This window comes from Cucurbita pepo, chromosome 10, assembly GCF_057944985.1.
Source record: "Cucurbita pepo subsp. pepo isolate OVF chromosome 10, ASM5794498v1, whole genome shotgun sequence".
NCBI lineage: Eukaryota > Viridiplantae > Streptophyta > Magnoliopsida > Cucurbitales > Cucurbitaceae > Cucurbita > Cucurbita pepo.
In genome coordinates this window covers 14,976,530-14,996,307 of record NC_141807.1, presented here as the reverse complement: position 1 = coordinate 14,996,307, position 19,778 = coordinate 14,976,530, and the positions used below count along the sequence as shown (strand labels likewise).

The 19,778-nt window shown below is 33.3% G+C and overlaps 1 protein-coding gene and 1 non-coding gene across 2 annotated transcripts in view; one reads left to right on the top strand and one right to left on the bottom strand.

Annotated features, from left to right (window-relative positions):
* Positions 1-19,778, top strand: part of LOC111805576 (uncharacterized) — a 76,260-nt gene that overhangs the window by 32,952 nt on the left and 23,530 nt on the right. The window lies entirely within an intron of this gene.
* TRNAQ-UUG (transfer RNA glutamine (anticodon UUG)) lies at positions 2,978-3,049 on the bottom strand. Its single transcript has one exon. It is a non-coding gene; the product is annotated as a tRNA-Gln (tRNA).

The window sequence follows — 19,778 nt, the reverse complement described above, 5'->3', positions numbered from 1 at the left end:
AAGGGCAAAAAAGTCATTTTATCAATTATCAAGAATCTTTCCCGATTTGTAATTCCTTATCTAGAAGGAATCTCAAGATTCAGAAAGAGGGAAAAATGATAAAAGAGCCATGAGAAATTTGTAGAATAATTATGGATTTTTCGAGAAAAATAATAATAAAATATTCAAAAAGTGGCAAATTACCAAAATACCCCTGGAAGACTGGATAATTACAGAAATACCACTCTAATTCGAATCAGAGCATCTACCGTGACCATCCGGGAAAAAACTTTCGAACTCAAATCTCAACCGTCGGATCTCCTCCAAAATTTGATATGATCTAGAACGAACACGCACGGATCATCACGTCCAACGACTTGTATTCAAAGCCATGGTCGGTAAGGCTATGATCGGAGTTGATATCTCCAAAAAGTTATCCAGAAAGTTTGAACTCTAAATAACGAAGATTCTAGAGCTCTCAATGTCGGTTTAAGCTCCTCCTATAAGGTCGGAAGTAGGAGCAACAATACGGAATAAGAATCGAGAAAGGTCAATCCCCCAATTGAAGGCAATAAGCATTTAGATTGTGGATCTCCTACTCTCAGATTTCTTCCAAATTCGAGAGCAATCCTCCACCATTTCTCTTCAAACTTCTAAATAACAAAGAATCTGATGCTCTCAATGTCGGTTTAAGCTCCTCCTATAAAGTCTAAAGTAGGAGCAACAATACGGAATAAGAATCGAGAAAGGTCGATCCCCAAATCGAAGGCAATAAGCATTTAGATTATGGGTCTCCTACTCTCAGATTTCTTTCAAATTCGAGAGCAATCCTCCACCGTTTCTCTTCAAACTTATTCCTACAGTTTCTCAACAAGATTACCCACAAGTTCTATGAAGGAATAGAGTGCTGAAAGTGCCCAGAAACCATTCCCCCAATTAAATCCATCGTTGAAGAACTTCAAGAAAAACTTCAATTCGAGGATACATGATGACTCGTCGAGCAAGAATGATTCCAATCAGTTTCTGCACCTCCAAGGAATGCTTCCATAGAAGACCTCGAAGAAAAATAACCTCGAGAGCGTGCCAAATTGAAGAAAATAGGTTTCGAAATTAAATTGGGGATAAGAGTCAAAATTCTTATCTACGATCTCTTTTCCTTCAAATTAAGGATTCCTCTAGATTTAGAGGAAGATGTTGAGTAAACTTGATGAAGGAATCGAGAGCTGAGACATCGTAGAACAAGCTACCCATGAGATCGAAAATCTGGCATTTCAAGCGAGTTGCATACCGATAATGATTTTTAGAAATTAAGGTCCTACACTTAAAGACGTTCCTCCAAACCAATTCCTTTAGCCTGTAGATAGGATATGGAAGGGGTTCAATGAAGAAATAGGGCCTTGAAACCCCTAGAATCGGCTACCCAATAAGAAATCCTTTGTTTTATCTCCAGCGATAAATCAGATTTTGGATGAACTTTGGTAACGAATATCTTAGGTTACGATCCACGAGAAGTTATCAAATAAATCCCTAGCCCTTTCTTGTAACATCCATCTTTAAGTTTCACGAAGAAATCGAGGAGAGAAACGCTGTAAATGTGGCTGTACAGGCCGAGTTTCAGATGGCGGCGATGCGAAAAATGCGCATCTTCTTCCTGTTTAGAGGAAGAAAACGATGATACGACTAGTTCAACTAAACTGTCCAAGTCAACTCAAAATTTGACATTTTCTCGAGTTTTCTCAGTAGATCTTATTTTATGAAATGTTGTATGAATCCTTATCTCGAGAGGTTATATAAGGTAATGAAGTTTGGGAGTTATTGGAAAACTTTAGTTAGCGAAACCAAGATATGGGAGAAAATGCTCATCACGATTCATATGACTTTACCTCCTAGGATAACTAAAGTGGTATCCCTGAAATAATAGATTCCCCAGATGTACCCTTGGTCTCTAATAGATACTACATGCACAATATCATGCTGGGCTATTCCTAAGAACTTATAAGTTTCAGGCTTGACCCAAGACGTTATGCATAAACCTAGGATCACCAAGAATCCAAGAAAACACCTAGGTTAATGCAAACATCATGCTTAACAAGTTGCTAGGATCCATGCCTGAAGTAACCATTATCTCACTTCACGATTATGACAACCTATGCACTCATGGGGAAAAAAATTAAGAGTATGGGGAGAAAATTAAGAGTACTTCGGAAGAGTTTTCATGGTTAAAATACGATGCATGACATGACAACCTTACAAGTCATGCATGACATGACAACCTTACAAGTCATATTATCCTAGCTCAAGGTTTAGAGCTGCTCTAAATTACCAACTATTTTCAGTAAGGGTCTATTTTATATGACATGAGAATAAATTCAAGATTTCAAGTTGGTTGGAGCAAGTTTAACTCAAGAACAATTACCAACTATTTTCAGTAAGGGTCTATTTTATATGACATGAGAATAAATTCAAGAGCAAGTTTAACTCAAGAACAATTACCAACTATTTTCATAAATTCAAGATTTCAAGTTGGTTGGAGCAAGTTTAACTCAAGAACAATTACCAACTATTTTCAGTAAGGGTCTATTTTATATGACATGAGAATAAATTCAAGATTTCAAGTTGGTTGGAGCAAGTTGGGTCTATTTTATATGACATGAGAATAAATTCAAGATTTCAAGTTGGTTGGAGCAAGTTTAACTCAAGAACGTTTCAGTAAGGGTCTATTTTATATGACATGAGAATAAATTCAAGATTTCAAGTTGGTTGGAGCAAGTTTAACTCAAGAACGTTTCAGTAAGGGTCTATTTTATATGACATGAGAATAAATTCAAGATTTCAAGTTGGTTGGAGCAAGTTTAACTCAAGAACTCAAGAATGTTACACCTTATGCCTCAAGAAAATTTGTGTTTTTGCATCCAATGCTAGGTAACACCCTTTTGTTTTAAAATGTCTTGTGTTGTCGTTCCTTATTCTATATTTTCGCATCAAGGTCATTTCTTAAAGGTCCTACCTGGAGTTGAACCCAGGTCGTTGGATTCAAAGTCCAAAGTGCTAACCATTACACCATAGAACCCCTTGTAAAAATTGATTTTGGAATGGTTTTCCTATTTTATGCAGATTCCACAAGAAGAGAGATCCTATCACGAGTCAAACTCAAGTTATTGGATTCAAAGTTCTAGAGCTGTTTTATCTAACTCGTGATCTTGAGCACCTTTAGAGTGGTTGCAGAAGTAACCCTCCAGTGTTGATTGAAGCTCTTGGAGAACATGTAATTTTATATATTTCTTATAGTTAATTTATATATTGTTATATATTAGAAACAAATTGAAATAATACTTTACATCCCAGTCTATCTTTCTTCCGTGCAAAATTTAACATGAAAACTATATTATTTCAATATTCACTCGAGAAACATGGGGTGAAAACTATATTATTTCAAACCCTCCATTATTGCTTCTACTTTGTGTGAAAATGCTTCCACTAAATCATGTTACTAACTAGATTGTTTGGTTCGGTTCAATTCAATTCTTGGGTCCACTAGATTGAATCGACCTAGCTCAATTAAACTCTTGATAATATAAAAATCATAAGTTTCTTAAATTAATTTAACTTAAAAGTTTAACCCCTAATTTTTTTAGAATGTTTAGCTTTGTGTCTAGTTGATCTCTAAATGCTTAGAAGTATCTAATAAGACTTCTATTTAAGGAACTTTTCTCTATAAAAGATGTAAGACTTCAGGTTTATTATTAAGGAATTTCAAATGAGTGATATGATATATCACATAGGACCAAATATTTATTTGTTTCAAATATCTTATGTTGACCATTCTTTTTTATCAAGTATTTTGAATATTATCATTGTGAATTACTAATGGCATTAGATTGAATCTTAGTAACAATAATATCCCAAAACTCAGTAAATATGACATCAAAATTAATACTTTAATTTCATCTTCAAAATTTATTTCCAGTTAACTTAGTTGACTGATAATCAAAAATATTTACAACCTTAAAAGGTAAAATTATAAGAAGTACAAGAGAAAAGTGCTTAAAATAGTTTCAAAATATAGAAAAAAAAATAGTAGGAATTGGTCTAAGTCAACCTCAACCTCCATTGATCACTTATGGCACATTGATCACTTATGGCACACCACAAAACAGATGAGAGTAACATTTTTTTTATTTCTCTACTATATTAGGCCCTTTGGTTTATTGGCTTTACAAGATGGAGACATGAAGTTTTCTATGTTTGAAATAAATTTGGTTGATTGTTTTCTGGTCAGCATTGATACCATCAAAACTTATTTATTTCTTTGAAATGTTTGAATTTACCATTTATATGTTTTCATTATTTTACTTTGCATTTAGAAATGAAGCAAAATTAGTCGGAGGGTTTTAGGCAGATTGTTATAATTCTAATTTTTAACTAAAAAAAAAATTAGTCTGGTTGTCACGCTTAAAACTACCCTATAGGTATAATCGACCTATTATCCTTCCACCAATAGGAGAAAAAGGCAACGTTAGTATGTGAAACTAGTTTCATGTCATTTATTCAACAGTAAGGGTGTTAGCATGCATTTGGAAAAATCCATAATTTTTCTACAAATTTCTCATCGCTCTTTTCTCATTTTTCCCTTTTTCTGAATCTTAAGATTCCTTCTAGATAAGGAATTACAAATTGGGAAAGATTCTTGATAATTGATAAATTGAGTTTTTTGCCATTTTGATTTACTTTTTCCTTTCCAATCCTTTTCAAAAGGTCTTTTAACTCCTTGAAATTACTTGTTAGGGTACACAGTGACTTGACTAAGTCCTTTGTTCTTGCTTAATCCTTTAATTTTTTTCCTTTCTATCCTCTGGGTCTTTCATGGGTGGCTTATTCTTATGGGAGATAATTTACTTCATTTTTTGGATGTTACATATACATACTCGGTACACGAGTGACTTGACAAAGTCCTTTGTTCTTGCTTAATCCTTTAATTTTTTTCATTTCTATCCTTTGGGTCTTTCCTGGGTGGCTTATTCTTATGGGAGATAATTTCCTTCATTTTTGGAATGTTACATATACATACTCGGTACACGAGTGACTTGACTAAGTCCTTTGTTATTGCTTAATCCTTTAATTTTTTTCCTTTCTATCCTTTGGGTCTTTCCTGGGTGGCTTATTCTTTATGGGAGATAATTTCCTTCATTTTTGGGATGTTACATATACATACTCATTACAAACACAAAATAAGAAGCAGACTCAAAAGAAGAACAAAAAATACTAGATTAAAAAGAGAGGTTAGTCCATGGCCCACACTCCAAAGTCCACTCTCATCCATGACCAACTCTTAGTTACTTGAAAAAAAAATGATAAACATGGAGTGAGTAAAACTTAGTAAGTAGCCTACTAGTAGGTTCTTAATCGCGAGCATAAGCTAGGATATTACTTCTTGTTATGTTTTCAGGATCTTAAAATCTTCCTCTCAAATAACCTTCAATTTTCTCCCCATGAACACAATTTTCTCCCCATCTATCTTTTTTTAAACGCTTTTGAAAGTTAAAGAGTAGTTTTGAAGCTTTTTTTTTTTTTTTTTTTTTGGAAAATTCAACCGTATTTTAAAAAAAAAAAAATTATGAGTATTTTTTTTAGATAAAAGTGCAAAGTTCAATGGTATTTTTATTAATTTAGATTATAATTTAAAAAAAAATACAAATTTTTGTTTCTTAAGTTAATATTAATTTTATTAAAATACATAACACCACATCAAAATTAATTTATTGGGATTAAAATTGAAACTAAAAAATCAATTTATTTTAAACTAAAAAATTAATTTATTTTAAAACTAAAAAGTATACTTTGTTTGACTAAAACATCCCTTATCCCAACTATAAAGAATTTAATTCCAAGCTCTCTTCTAATAGACAAACGATTTATTAACCTCTGTTGTAAGATTTCACTTCAACAATTTAAGTAGCGTTCAACTATAAATATCGAATTTTAAAGTATTGCTCGGCAAAGTAAATCTGTTGAAACTATCTATCAAAGGTGTTCCATAATGAGTTGTGGAGAAGTGTTTCCTTCAATTCAAATTTCAATTAAGGATGTCAATGACAAAAAAGTGCAAGAGGTTAGAAGGTTTGTAGTGGAAGAAAATAACAAGAGTCATGGACATCGTTTCGTTTACAAGCTGTATCATGTGTCTTATTCATTGTTACTTACATCAGAGACATTTGTGCCTTAAACCAAGCTCTTTGCAATTGCGAACTTATTAAAAACTATTTGCTTGCTGCAACATTTGCTTGACATAATTGGACCAAAGGACGGTATGGACGACCATAGCTCACTGAATTTGTCTCCAATCATGAAGTGTGACGTCAGATCTTTGTGCATACCATATTCATTAACTATAACATGGCAAGAAATTTTTTATGTTTTGACTGGGCATGCCATATTCTGTTGTTCTTATATATCTTTAGTTACTTGTGATTAAAGCAAAGAAGTATAGACATGGTTTCCAACCAACCCTTTCTTTATAGTTAGTTCGACGAATGGGTTTTTGTTATCATTTTATCGTTAACCCTTCCGCTCGATTTTGTGTTATGATATCATACAGGGACTGAGAATCGACCTTACTTGGACAAAATTATATACTGTTTGATAACTATTGTTGATAACATAGGTAAATTGAATTATAAGCATGTTAAATTCAAAAGTAACAAATTACTTGTACACTTTTACTTATAATCTTCGTATTCTTTATATAGCTATAAGGAAGGGAGGGATAGAAAAGATACTCATAATATCATTATGACTATGCCATATTTCATTAATAAAAGAGAGTAATACATCCACAAACACACACACATATATTTCGAGAGAGAGAGGGCTTATTATAAGTAGAGATAGCATTCTAGTAGTTGTATTGCTACTTGGGGACAAGGAACTCGAGAACTTCTTTAAAAGATGAGAGTTTATGAGTAGGTGGCGATGGATATATCACATGCACAAAAAGAAAGTTCTGCACTTTTGTAATAAAAGACCAAGGAATATCATCGTTATTTATAACTTCTATCACAATAATATAAATTCTGCGAGGACGAAGTTCTCTAGTCATACCAACCAGACCGTTCACCACACGATTGTAGATGAAACGATGTCCACTATTCTCGTTATTCTTTTCAACTTCGAACGTTCCTGCATTCCGCACTACTAGGATATTGACATCCTTAATTGGTACTAAAGCATCTAAAGTCAACCCTTCCACACGGCTCATTCTAACACCTTTGGTAAATAGTTCCAAGAGACATTGTTAGGCCGATTTTGTTCATGAATACTTAATAAAGCGTTTGTCCATTATAATAGGTTGGAATTAAATTCTTTATAGTTCGAGATAATAGTTGTATTCTTTAAGTCATTGAGACTAGTGTTACTAGTACTTGTTAGTATATTTGAGTATAAATATTAAAATATGTATTCAAAGATGAAGAAGTCACAACAACAATCACAAACAATATTAATTAGCATCTTGTCTTTTGGTTTGTCACATTTTCGAACATGAACAAACCTCAATTTCGAGTCGGTGAGTATTATGGATCTTTTGAGGAATTCATCAAATTCCCTCCCCACACGTTTGAGTGGAATTTTGAGTGTCAAAATTTGGTGATCTCAAATTTGCATGAACATGCAAACATGACTCTTTAAATAGAGTGATCATGGTACATGGAAGGTCTTCTTCTTCTTGGTGAAAAACCTTGAGAAAAACCTCTCACAAACACTCTCTTCACATATACAAAATCCCTCCCAAGTTTAGTCACTCACCAGATTCCACAATCCCGTTCTAAGGCCGGAGAATAGTGGAGAAGACACTAGTGGTGGTTCAAAACCGGTTAGTGAGGAAAAAGGAGTTTGAACTACAAAAGGTTAGTATCTAAACTCATTAAGTTTTAATACTTATGAACATGCTAGTTATTTACTATAATTGATGTTCTAAAAGTGCCTAAGATCCAAATTGCTTCCGCATGTGTTATATTAATGCCATCAGCAAAACTATGGTAGTGCTCGAAGGTGAATGGTATAAAAAATGGGTCATGCACCGTAAACTCATGGGAAGATCGTTGATAGAATCGATGCAATCGACGCTCCCCTAGATGGGTTGCCAATGAAAGACCTAACATTTGATATTGACTCTTTTGAAGAAAGAGCCACATGATCGAACAGCTCAAAACGTCGCGGTAGCCCTGAGAACTCTAACACGCACAGGAAAGGACGTGTAGAAGAGTTAGACATTAAGCAAAAGATCATGCTAAAACTCTTCAGCGATCTGACGAAAGACTTCAGGACATCAACACCAAAAATCCATTGTCGTTTAGTGGATTGGATATCTAGCTTTCACCCAGGAGACCTAGGTTCGATTCTTGGCAATGGATTATTATTTTCTTACTTCATTTTATTTTACAGTTTCTATCTTAGATTAAAAAGACTTTTATGAACTTCGTACCTTTGTTAGAGTTATGTTATAGATATTTTGTTCAATTTCAAATGGTTAATGCGATAATCCAGTCGTTTTCGAGGTCTCTCTTGTTGAACGACACCATGGTTGAGATGAGCAGGTGATTCCAATGGTTAATGTGATAATCCAGTCGTTTTTGAGGTCTCTCTTGTTGAACGACGTCATGGTTGAGATGAGCTGGTGATTCAAATGGTTAATGCGATAATCCATTCGTTTTCGAGGTCTCTCTTGTTGAACGACATCGTGGTTGAGATGAGAACCCGAGTGAGTTTGACAAGTTGGGCTATAGAGAACCACACCTCAAGCCAAGTTCATGTGGGCTTAACATACTTAAAATCCAAGAACACAACCCCTTAAATGGAAACGGGGATGCTAAGGAATTAAAAAGCTTTATTTTTTATGTAAAACAATACTTGAAGGTTACTGGAACTTGCTCATAGAACCTAAGAGTTACGTTGGTCGCAATGCATCTCATGGACGATGCAAAACTATGGTGGCGCTCGAAGGTGAATGATATAAAAAATGGGTCATGCACCATAAACTCATGGGAAGACTGTTGATGGAATCGATGCAATCGACGCTCCTCTAGATGGGTTGCCAATCAAAGACCTGACGTTTGATGTTGACCCTTTTGAAGAAAGAGCCACACGATCAAACAACTCGAAACGTCGCGGTAACTCTGAGAACTCTATCACACACATGAAAGGACGTGTCGAAGAGTTAGACATTACCCAAAACATCATAGTAAAACTCTTCAGCGATTAGACAAAAGACTTTAGGACAACTACACCAAAAATTCATTGTTGTCCAACGGTTTGGATATTTGGCTTTCACCTAGGAGATTCTGGTTTGATTCTCTGAAATTGAATATTATGTTCTTATTTCTTTTTATTTTATAGTTTCATCTTTGGTCACCAATTATATTTAAACTTTACCTCATTTTGAGGGGAACTTTAATGGTCAAGTTCAATAGTATCTCAGATTAAAAAGACTTTTATGGACATCATACCTATGTTAGTGTTATGTTATAGATATTTGTTTCAATTTCAACGAGTGGGGTTGAGGTGATTCAAATGGTTTATGCGATAATCCGGCTATTTTCGAGGTCTCTCTTGTTGAACGCCATCATGGTTGAGATGAGCACCCAAGTGAGTTTGACAAGGAGACCAGAATTTAAACTTTACCTACGTTTGAGAGGCACTATAATGGTCAAGTTCAATGGTATTTTAGATTAAAAAGACTTTTATGAACTTTGTACCTTTGTTTGTGTTACTTTGTACCTTTGTTAGTGTTATGTTATAGACATTTGGTCAAGTTCAACAAGTGGGGTTGAGGTGATTCAAATGGTTAATGTCACTTTATTTGATTCAAATTGTTAATGTGATAATCCAGTATAATAGTTACAGGTTATTTCCAAGGTCTCTCTTATTGAACGCCAACAAGGCTAAAATGATTGAGATGAGCAACGCCAACAAGGCTAAAATGATTGAGATGAGCACCTGAGTGAGTTTGACAAAATTGAAATAAAATCACTAAAAAAAATCAATAAAATTGAAAAAGAACTGAGAGAAAAAAAAAAAAAAAAAAAAAAAAAAAAAAAAAAAAAAAAACTAGCCTTATGACACTTCCTTCAACTCAAAGAGCAGTAAATCAAGGATTCCTTCACCCAAGACCCATGATCCAACTCCAAACATGGAAATGATAAGCTATAGAATCATTCCAAGAACCTCAATGGATGGGTTACAAATTCACATTACCAATCTTGAAAACTGGATGTGTCATCGGCGTTAGAAGAACGACCGCATCACAGCAAGTCATGGGGATAGAAGATCCCGCTGAAGGATGATAGACCAACCGTAATCTTCAGCCCAATGAGCCAAGCTTTTGTATAAGCAAGAACCCTTGTATTAAAGGAAGCAAGGACCCTTGTATTAAAGAAATTAACACCGTCTTATACAAAATTTGGATCAACGAGATATAAAGCTAGAGTTAGATGATGAGATCCAAGATTGAGAAACAAGATTTGGAACCTTTTTCTAAATTGAAACACTTCACAATCGAACTTGATCAAGGCTTGATTGAATGACTCCGATGCAATCTACCCCAAGAATTGCATGAAACTTAGAAATGACAAAGATATGCTCAGATTTCTATAAGGGGATAGTCTCAACTTGAGAGATCAATTTCATTGATAACAAATATGCTTTTACATAATAATTTGTGGGTATTTATAGTCTCCCAACAAAAGAAGTTAGTGGCCGTGATTTAATCTCGATCCCTTTAAATCTCCATAGAAGACGAAGTCAATTTGAGCATTACAAACTTTACGAAATTAAAATAATAAATAAAGTTTTCTAACCACTCCTTAAATGATGCTTGCAACTTCATCCACTATTTCAACCGTGCAAATATTTACTTTTGAATCTCCAAATGATCTTGACTCAAACGAATCCGCTTGTAACACATGAAATAATGGTTGAACCTAGCCTATCCAATTTTGTAGATGAAGTATGAATGCTTGCTGAATCTTCTTGGCCTTAGGTTGTGTAATAGGTCCAGTTGGAACACCGTGATTCATATCATCATCCCCCTCTTCAAAAGGATTCGTCCTCAAATCAGAAAAATCATCACCTACATCAAAAGGACTCAACTCAACAACATTGAAAGTAGAATGTACACCGTGATTCTTATCATCATCCCCCTCTTCAGGATTCGTCCTCGAATCAGAAAAATCGTCACCTACATCAAAAAGACTCAACATTGAAAGTAGAATGTATTGACAATTCTACGGGAACATCAATTTTATTGTTCCATGCAATAAAATGAGTCATTTCACTAAATGTCTTATAGAGCATTTATAGTCAAATAAAGAATTGTTATAAAGCATTTATAGTCAAATAAATAATTAGGAATCCACGCTATCTTTAGATCTACAGACCCACTCCCACTCCCAATTCACCTATCCACGCTAACATTAAAATGAAAATTGCTAACATTAAAATGAAAATTCATCAGTAAAATTATTTATGCTAATTTATTGAAATTTTAAAAAGAAATCATCTCTAAATTTAGATAAGATAGTAAGTTATACTACTTGAATCAGATATGGTGAAGGTCGAACCAACACGTGACTTTCAAATCTTCAATATTACGGTCTCCCAACTCAGCTATCCCCTATAACATTGAAAATGAAAATTCTGAAATTTGAAAAAAGAAATAATCACTAAATTTACATTAAATAGTCAAGTAATTTTAAAAAGAAATAATCACACATTTTAGATTGAATATTTAGGTTATGCAAGTTAGTCAACTTGAATTTGGTGGGGTGAACGTGGATCAAACACGTGACTTTTAGATCTTCAGTGACGCTCTCCAAATTGAGCTATCCCCACTAACATTAAAAATAAAAATTCATCGGTAAAGATATTTTCACTACTTCATTCAGATTTTAAAAAGAAATAATCACTAATTTTATATTGAATAGTCAGGTTATGCAACTTAGTCAACTTGAATCAGGTGCGGTGAATGTTGATCAAATACGTGACCTTGAGATCTACAATGACGCTCTCCCAACTAAGCTATCCCCGCTAACATTAAAAATGAAAACTCATTAGTAAGGTATTTAGCTAATTCATTGATATTTAAAAAAAAAATAATCACTAATTTTAAATTGAATAGTCAAAAGTCAAGTTATGTGACGTGGATCAGGTGCGGTGAACGTGGATCGAACACGTGACCTTCAGATTTTCAGTCTGACGCTCTCAAAATTGAGTTATCTTTGCTAATATTTGAAAAAAAAAATCATATGTAAAGGTATTTTTGCTAATTCATTATATTTTAAAAAGAAATAATCACTAATTTTAGATGGAATAAAGTTATGCAACTTAATGAACTTATGCAACCAAGTGCAGTATTTCCACTAATTCAATATTCATTGAAATTTTAAAAATAAATAATAACTAATTTTTTAAGATAATATTTGAAAAATAAAATCATAAGTAAAGGTATTTATGCTAATTCATTATATTTTAAAATGAAATAATCACTCATTTTAGATTGAATAAAGTTATGCAACTTAATGAACTTATGCAACCAAGTGCGGTATTTCCGCTAATTCATTATTCATTGAAATTTTAAAAATAAATAATAACTAATTTTTTATTGAAAGTCAGCTTATGCAAATGGAAACAGGTGCGGTGAACAACGTGGAGATTCAACACGTGACCTTCAAATCTTTTAGTTTGACACTCTCCCAACTGAGCTATCCGAGATAACATAAAAAATGAATAATCACATGTTTTAGATTGAATAGTCAAGTTATGCAACTTAGTCAACCTATTCCAATATTCAATCTAATGCTCTCCCAATTAAGTCATCCCACATAACATAAAAAATGAATAATCACATGTTTTAGATTGAATAGTCAAGTTGATAAAAAAACACAATGCTCTCCCAATTAAGTCATAATTAAGTCATCCCAGATAACATAAAAAATGAATAATCACATGTCATTTTCATATTAATGAGCAAACTGAGGTGGTTAATAGAACATTAGGAGCATTGCTTAGGGCTATTATTTGTAAAAATATTAAGTCTTGGGACGAATGTTTGCCACTCATTGTTCTCTTTTTGAAGTTGCTTACGGATTTAATCCACTGACGCGTCTTGATTTGATTTCTATTCATTCTAATATTTTTGTGAGTAAAGCAGCCACAAGTAAGGCAAATGGGATCAAAACATTGCATAAAGAGGGAAAGGAGACAATTGAGAAACAAAATTTCAATGTTGCTTCAAGAATTAACAAAGGACGGAATGAAATCATTTTTCAACCCGGTAACTGGCTTTTGATACATTTTCGCAAGGAGTGATTCCCATCTCAAAGGAAGACAAAGTTACATCCAAGAGGGGACGACCCTTATCAAGTCCTTGAAAGAATTAATAACAATGCATATAAAATGATTTTCCAGGAGAATTTTCAGCACATTCTACTTTCAATGTTGCTGACTTGAGTCCTTTTGATGTAGGTGATGATTTTCTGATTCGAGGACGAATTCTTTTGAAGAGGGGGAAGATGATAAGGATCACGGTGTTCCAAATATTCCAACTGGACCTATTACACGATCCAAGGCCAAGAAGATTCAACAAGCATTCATTCTTCATCTACAAAATTGGATAGGCTCGGTTCAACTATTATTTTATGTGTTACAAGCATATTAGATTAAGGAAGAACCATTTGGAACTTCAAAAGTGAATATTTACACAGTTGAAGGAGCAAATGAAGTTGCAAGCATCATTACATGAGTTGTTAGTTTGTAATGGTAGAATTGTCAACTTGACTTCGTTTTTTTTTTTTTGTGGAGATTTAAGGGGATCGAGATTAAATCCCGGCCACTAACTTCTTTTGTAGGAGACTATAAATACCCACAAATTATTATGTAAAAATCAGATTTGTGATGGATGAAATTGATCTCTCAAGTTGAGAAGTTTCCCTTCAAAATCCGAGCATCATCTATGCAAGTTTCATGCCATTCTTGTGGTAGAATTGCATGTGAGCAATGCAGTCACACTTTGTCACTATGTGTTTGAGTGAAATTTTCTACCTTCTACTTATTTTTTGGATTTCTTTGGTGCGTATTCATTGTAATTTATCCTTATACAAACAAGTTTATTTTTGTAGGGAATGTATTAAGCACATGGATTTATTAATTACGGTGAACTTTTGTATAAAACGAAGTAAAGACAAATGGAGTAACATGAGATAGAAGTAAACATAGTAATAAAAAGAAACTACATAAACTTAAAGAAAGTTAATCCCATTTTACAATATAAATATTGTTCAACTGTAGCAAAGAAGTAGTTTTGAAAACTAGCCACTCCAAATGAATCTATGTTTGGAAAACTAAAATAAAGAAAAATAAATAAATAAAAATATTTTTCAAAAACCTAGTTTGGTGTGAAATTTTGCTTAAAATTCAAATGTTTTCTTTTCTTTTCTTCTATTATTTTTTTTTTATAAAAGGATAAAACACATAATTTTGAAATAAAAAAACAAAATAGTTATCAAATGGGCCTAATTTTTAACATATCTATTCCAAAGGAATGCATGGGCTCTAGTGGCAATGCTACTTCAACTGTGTGATAGACCATGTTTAGTTAACATGATAATAATAGTAGGTTCTAAAGCATAAAAATATATGGATAAATTTCATATATTGAGGTTGGATAAATTTCATATATTGAGGTGCGAAAAACATATACACACGAGCAACTAAAAATGATAGATCCACTATAATAAAAATGATAGATCCACTATAAGGGCATTTGGTCTAGTGGTATAATTTTTTTTTTACAAATTAGGTGGAATGAACAAATAAAAATAATGAGTTTAAAATTACCAAACAAAATATGTGGATAAATTAGGAGTTTCAACATGTTTGCTACTTTTATCTAAAACTTGATCACTAGTTTTTCTTATTTGCATTGTAAAATTATGTATTTCTATGGATATCATTTCTATTTCTAGAATTGAAACAAAAACATGTGGATAAATTTCAAATATTGAGGCGCATAAAAGATATGGACGAGCAACTAAAAATGATAGATCCACTACAAGGCATTTGGTCTAGTGGTATGATTCTCGCTTCGGGTGCAAGATGTCTCGAGTTTGATTCTCAAAATGCCCCCAACAATTATATCAAATTGAAGCATGCAATATAATAAGATTTCAAATAGGTTTTTTAAACCTTGAACCAAGAAGTAATTCAAATGGATATTTGGAAAGAAAAAAAAACTATATTTAATTATAATTTACGAGTGTCTTTATAACATGTTAATTGAAGAGAGCAAACAACAAAAATAAACAAACAAAGGAAATCTGTGTATGTATGATTCTCTTCAAATCTTGGAAACTAAGAGGATTCCTCTCCTTTCTTGACATAAAGACTTACTTTTTCGGGACTTGGACCATAAACAGTCATCTACTCTTACTTCTACTCCCTTCTCTAAGAATCAACATAGCATAATCATTCCATGAAGGCCGAGGTAGTCTTATAAAAGAAGATGAGGGTACCACTTTCAAATCATTCCATGAGGACTTGAGAAAGTTTTGTAAGAGAAGATGAGGGTACCACTTTCTATTGCAGAATTTCTATGTGAATAGAGAATGAACCATATTCTTGGGAGATAAGATAAAGCCTCGAGCCTAACTTCAAAGGCATTACACAAATTGTTCTATGATATTTTTTCTAGGAACTCTTTGTTATGTTGTCCGCTGAAGGTTTCAGGAAAGGGACACAGATTCTCTATTGCACTGATCTCCCAATAGAAGTTTTACCTAGGTCATCTGTCGTCACAATCCTTTTAAGAAAGATGCGCCCAAATAACTAGTGAACAATAACATTTAAAGAAGTTTCAAAGAGCGAGAAGAGGATTGTGATAGAAGTTGCCTTAGGTAAAACTTCTTTAAATGTCTTAGCCAATCATGACCTCAGAATGAGGAGTCTCTTGGACAACAATAACATATAGACAACAAATGTCTTAGCCAATTGTGACGGTCATGATTGCTCAAGGCGTGTTGCCCAAATGATCGGTAAACAATAACATTGCCCAAATAACCGCCTTGGACAACAAATCGTTTACAAGAATGGCTGAGACATGCATTATGCAACCACAAGCAACACAACTTGGACAATCATGACTGTGACATCTGCCCCCACACAATTTATTGGATGAGGCTGACTTTAGGTCTCTCAATGCGCTTCCAGCTGATCTCATAATGAGGAGTGTCTTCCAACCTACTAGGTGCTGTTGAAAATAACTTCTCGGTTTGTTGAGTCTTCATGTCTTCTCTGTTCGTGTCTTTCCTACTTTCTTCACTTGAAACTTTTTCTTATTTGTATGACGTCATACCACCTGCTTCTGCTTGATGTCTTATTGGTCGAAATAATAACGTTTCAAGTTACTAACGTGGACAACAAGGTTAGTCCGCATCCAAAAGAGCAATTGGATTCTATATGATGTCTTCATAATCTTATGGATAACTTTAACTAGTCCATAGTATTTTCACACAAGTTTTTGGTTCTTGTTGCTTTGAACTCGAAGTTTATCTAAACTTAACTTATATGAGTTCTTGTTGCTTTGAACTCGAAGTTTATCTAAACTTAACTTATATGAACTCTTTATTTTTCTTGAAATTATTGTGGTCGACGCTTCCGACTGACCCTTCTCTTCATCCATCTAGATGATATTTCTGTGTGAACATGTGTTGCTTCAGTAGTTTGTTTCATGTAGTGGCAACAAGGTTTCTATTGAGGTTGGCTCACTTGAGCTCCCCTTTTCAATTACAACAATAGCAGCAAGCATAGATTCATCATGGCTATGATTCTTTTTCAACTGTAGTATCGACATCATTTTCAACCCTCTTGGTTGATGGATGTTTTTCTGAATGATCGTCGGGTTAGACTCCATTACTACTAGACATTTTGCTAGGGGCATGTAAATCACTAAACAATTTGCCTAGTCCAAGACTCCAGCTTGATTAGAGTTCTCATTGTGACTCTTAAGACAGGTAAAGCTTCCAAGTTGACGGCGTTCATCTTTCCTGTATCTTGATGCCAAAGGATGTTAAACTATTTTGTATCGGTCTCCATCATGAGTTGTGGGTGGCTCTAGAGTTGACAATGGTATTCCTTACTACTTTGTGCTTTACCCAAACCTCAACATACATAATGTATATATATTCATTTAACTATAACACATATGGTCCATGGAAGAATTGTAACTCTTATGCTCATTAACATTATAATGGCTATTACGTAAATTATAACATAAAGTTGATAATTGATGTCCAATTAGCCAACCCTAAATTTGTAATCATTGTGGAGTGATTAAAATTACAATGGAAGTAGATTAAACTCCTAGTACCTTAAATGAAGTTGGTCTCTTCTAATAAAACACGAATTTCTCTTTAATATCATTAATACAATTATGCTTCATCTTGAACCTACTAAACATGAAACTAAAATTGCATTCAATTTAACTCCATTTATTGTCATCTTGAATGACGTGTAGGATATATTCTTGATATTTCATATTACTTAAGCTTTTTTGTAAAATCACAATTAGACAACAACAAATATGAACTTGGGTCTGTTTATCATTTTAAAGAAAATTTCTTTCTCCATCTTATTCCTAATAACTCTGCAACTAAATTCATATTATGCTAAGAAACAAATTTTTTACTAGCAAGAGGTAAAATATGCAACTTTAACTAAAATTTCATCTAAACAAACTTTATTGCCATACAATATAGATGACAATTATAGCCTTCAAACAAAAACTAGAGTAGTTGTGGTAAACAAAAACTGTAAATAGAACCTTAGGGTTAAGTCAGAAAGCATCACACTAAATACTGTGACATTTTAGGTGATATTTTGCAGAGGAAGCTGATAAGGTCTTCAAAGAGCATGTGGTCATGTTTGACATTTTAGGTTAACAACATGGTGAAAAGAAACCAGAAATTTTGATACTGGTAGTTAACTACAAACCTTTGAATAAGGTTTTAGAATAAATAAGATATCCAATCCAAAACAAAAATGATTTGATAAAAATAATCTAGAGTCAAATGTTTTTATAAAATTGGACATGAAATTGGGATTTCAATTCTAATTTTCTAAAAGGACAAATATAAAGTAGCATTTATGTCCAATTTAGAAAATATGAGAGGAACGTTATGCCATTTAGGCGAAAAAACGCTCCATCCAAATTTCAGAAGATTATGAATGATATTTTCAATCCTTTCAAAAAAATTCTATAGTTTATATTGATGATGTGTTGATATTTTCTAAAACTATTAAGGTCAAGACTTTAAACATCTACATACATTCATTGATGTAATCAAAAGAAATCAGCTAGTTGTGTCCATACCCAAAATCAAATAATATCAAACTCAGATCCGTTTTCTTGGATTTTAAATTTATTTGAGCCTTATTAAAACCCATCCAATGGTCTTCTCTCAATTAGGTGTCTTATATCCTTCAAGATATCAGGCACATTTACAAATGTCTTGATGAGTGTCTTCAAAATAATACAAAGAATTTATTGGTAAGGGATATCTCTACGACCCAAAAAAATCAAATCATTAGTCAAATAAACTCTTTGTTAAGTCTTATTGACCCAATGGCAGATCTCATAATGAAACGTGACGCATCAAATATCGGATATGGAGGTATCTAAAATTGTCAAAGAGGACAGAGAATCAATTATCATATTTCATTCAAAAGTCTCGAATAATACCATACAAATTACAAAATAGTAAAAAAAAAAAATATATTATTTCCATTGTACAAATTTTAAAAAAATTTAATTAACAAAACTATTAAAATCTATTCCAGAGTCAAATTTAGTTTTAGAAAAAGAAGGGAATAATCTTGTTTCAAAGAAAAAATTATTTTGCTCAATAGAAGTAAATTTTGTTGTGGTTTGATTTTAAAATTCTACCAATAAAAGAAGTTGAAAACACCTAGGGAGAGTCTGTCTTCTCAAACTGATACTAATCCAACCAATCATTTGCATGGACTCAAAAATTCAATTACCTATAAAAGAAGTTGAAAACACCTTGTGAAAGTCGGTAAGGATACTACGACTTCTAGCTTTGCAAAATCCAGTGTTCTTGGTGCTTATCAAAATCGCTGCCAGACTAAAGTTTAACAAGTGGTTCTATGGTGTAGTGGTTAGCACTTTCGACTTTGAATCTAACGACCTGTGTTTAATTATCGATAGGTAATACGTCAATTTATACAAAATTGGTTCATAGCCGATTCGGTAGGGTCACTTTTGGACCGATAATCTGTAGAAGGGGTCACTAAGATTGAGATCATACAAAATGGGTCCATAGCTCAATGTTAGAGCATTTGATTGTAGATCAAGAGGTCACCAATTCGAACCTAGTTGGGCCCTTCTATCTTGGATAGAAATTTGTTACACTTTTTGGACCGACATTATATCTAAGGGGTCACTAAGGTTAAAATTCTACAAAGTGGATCCATGGCTCAGTTGTAGAGAATTTGACCGGTCACCCGTTTGAACTTGGTTGGGCCCTTTTATTTTGGACAGGCACTTTTTACACTTTTGGACTGACACTCTGTAGAAGGGGTCACTAAGGTTAAAATTATGCAAAATGGGTTCATAGCTCAATGGTAAAGCATTTGATTGTAGATTAAGAGGTCATCAGTTCGAATTTGGTTGGGCCCTTTTATTTTGGACAGACACTTTGTTCGATTTACTCCCGACCACATAGAACCATGTACTT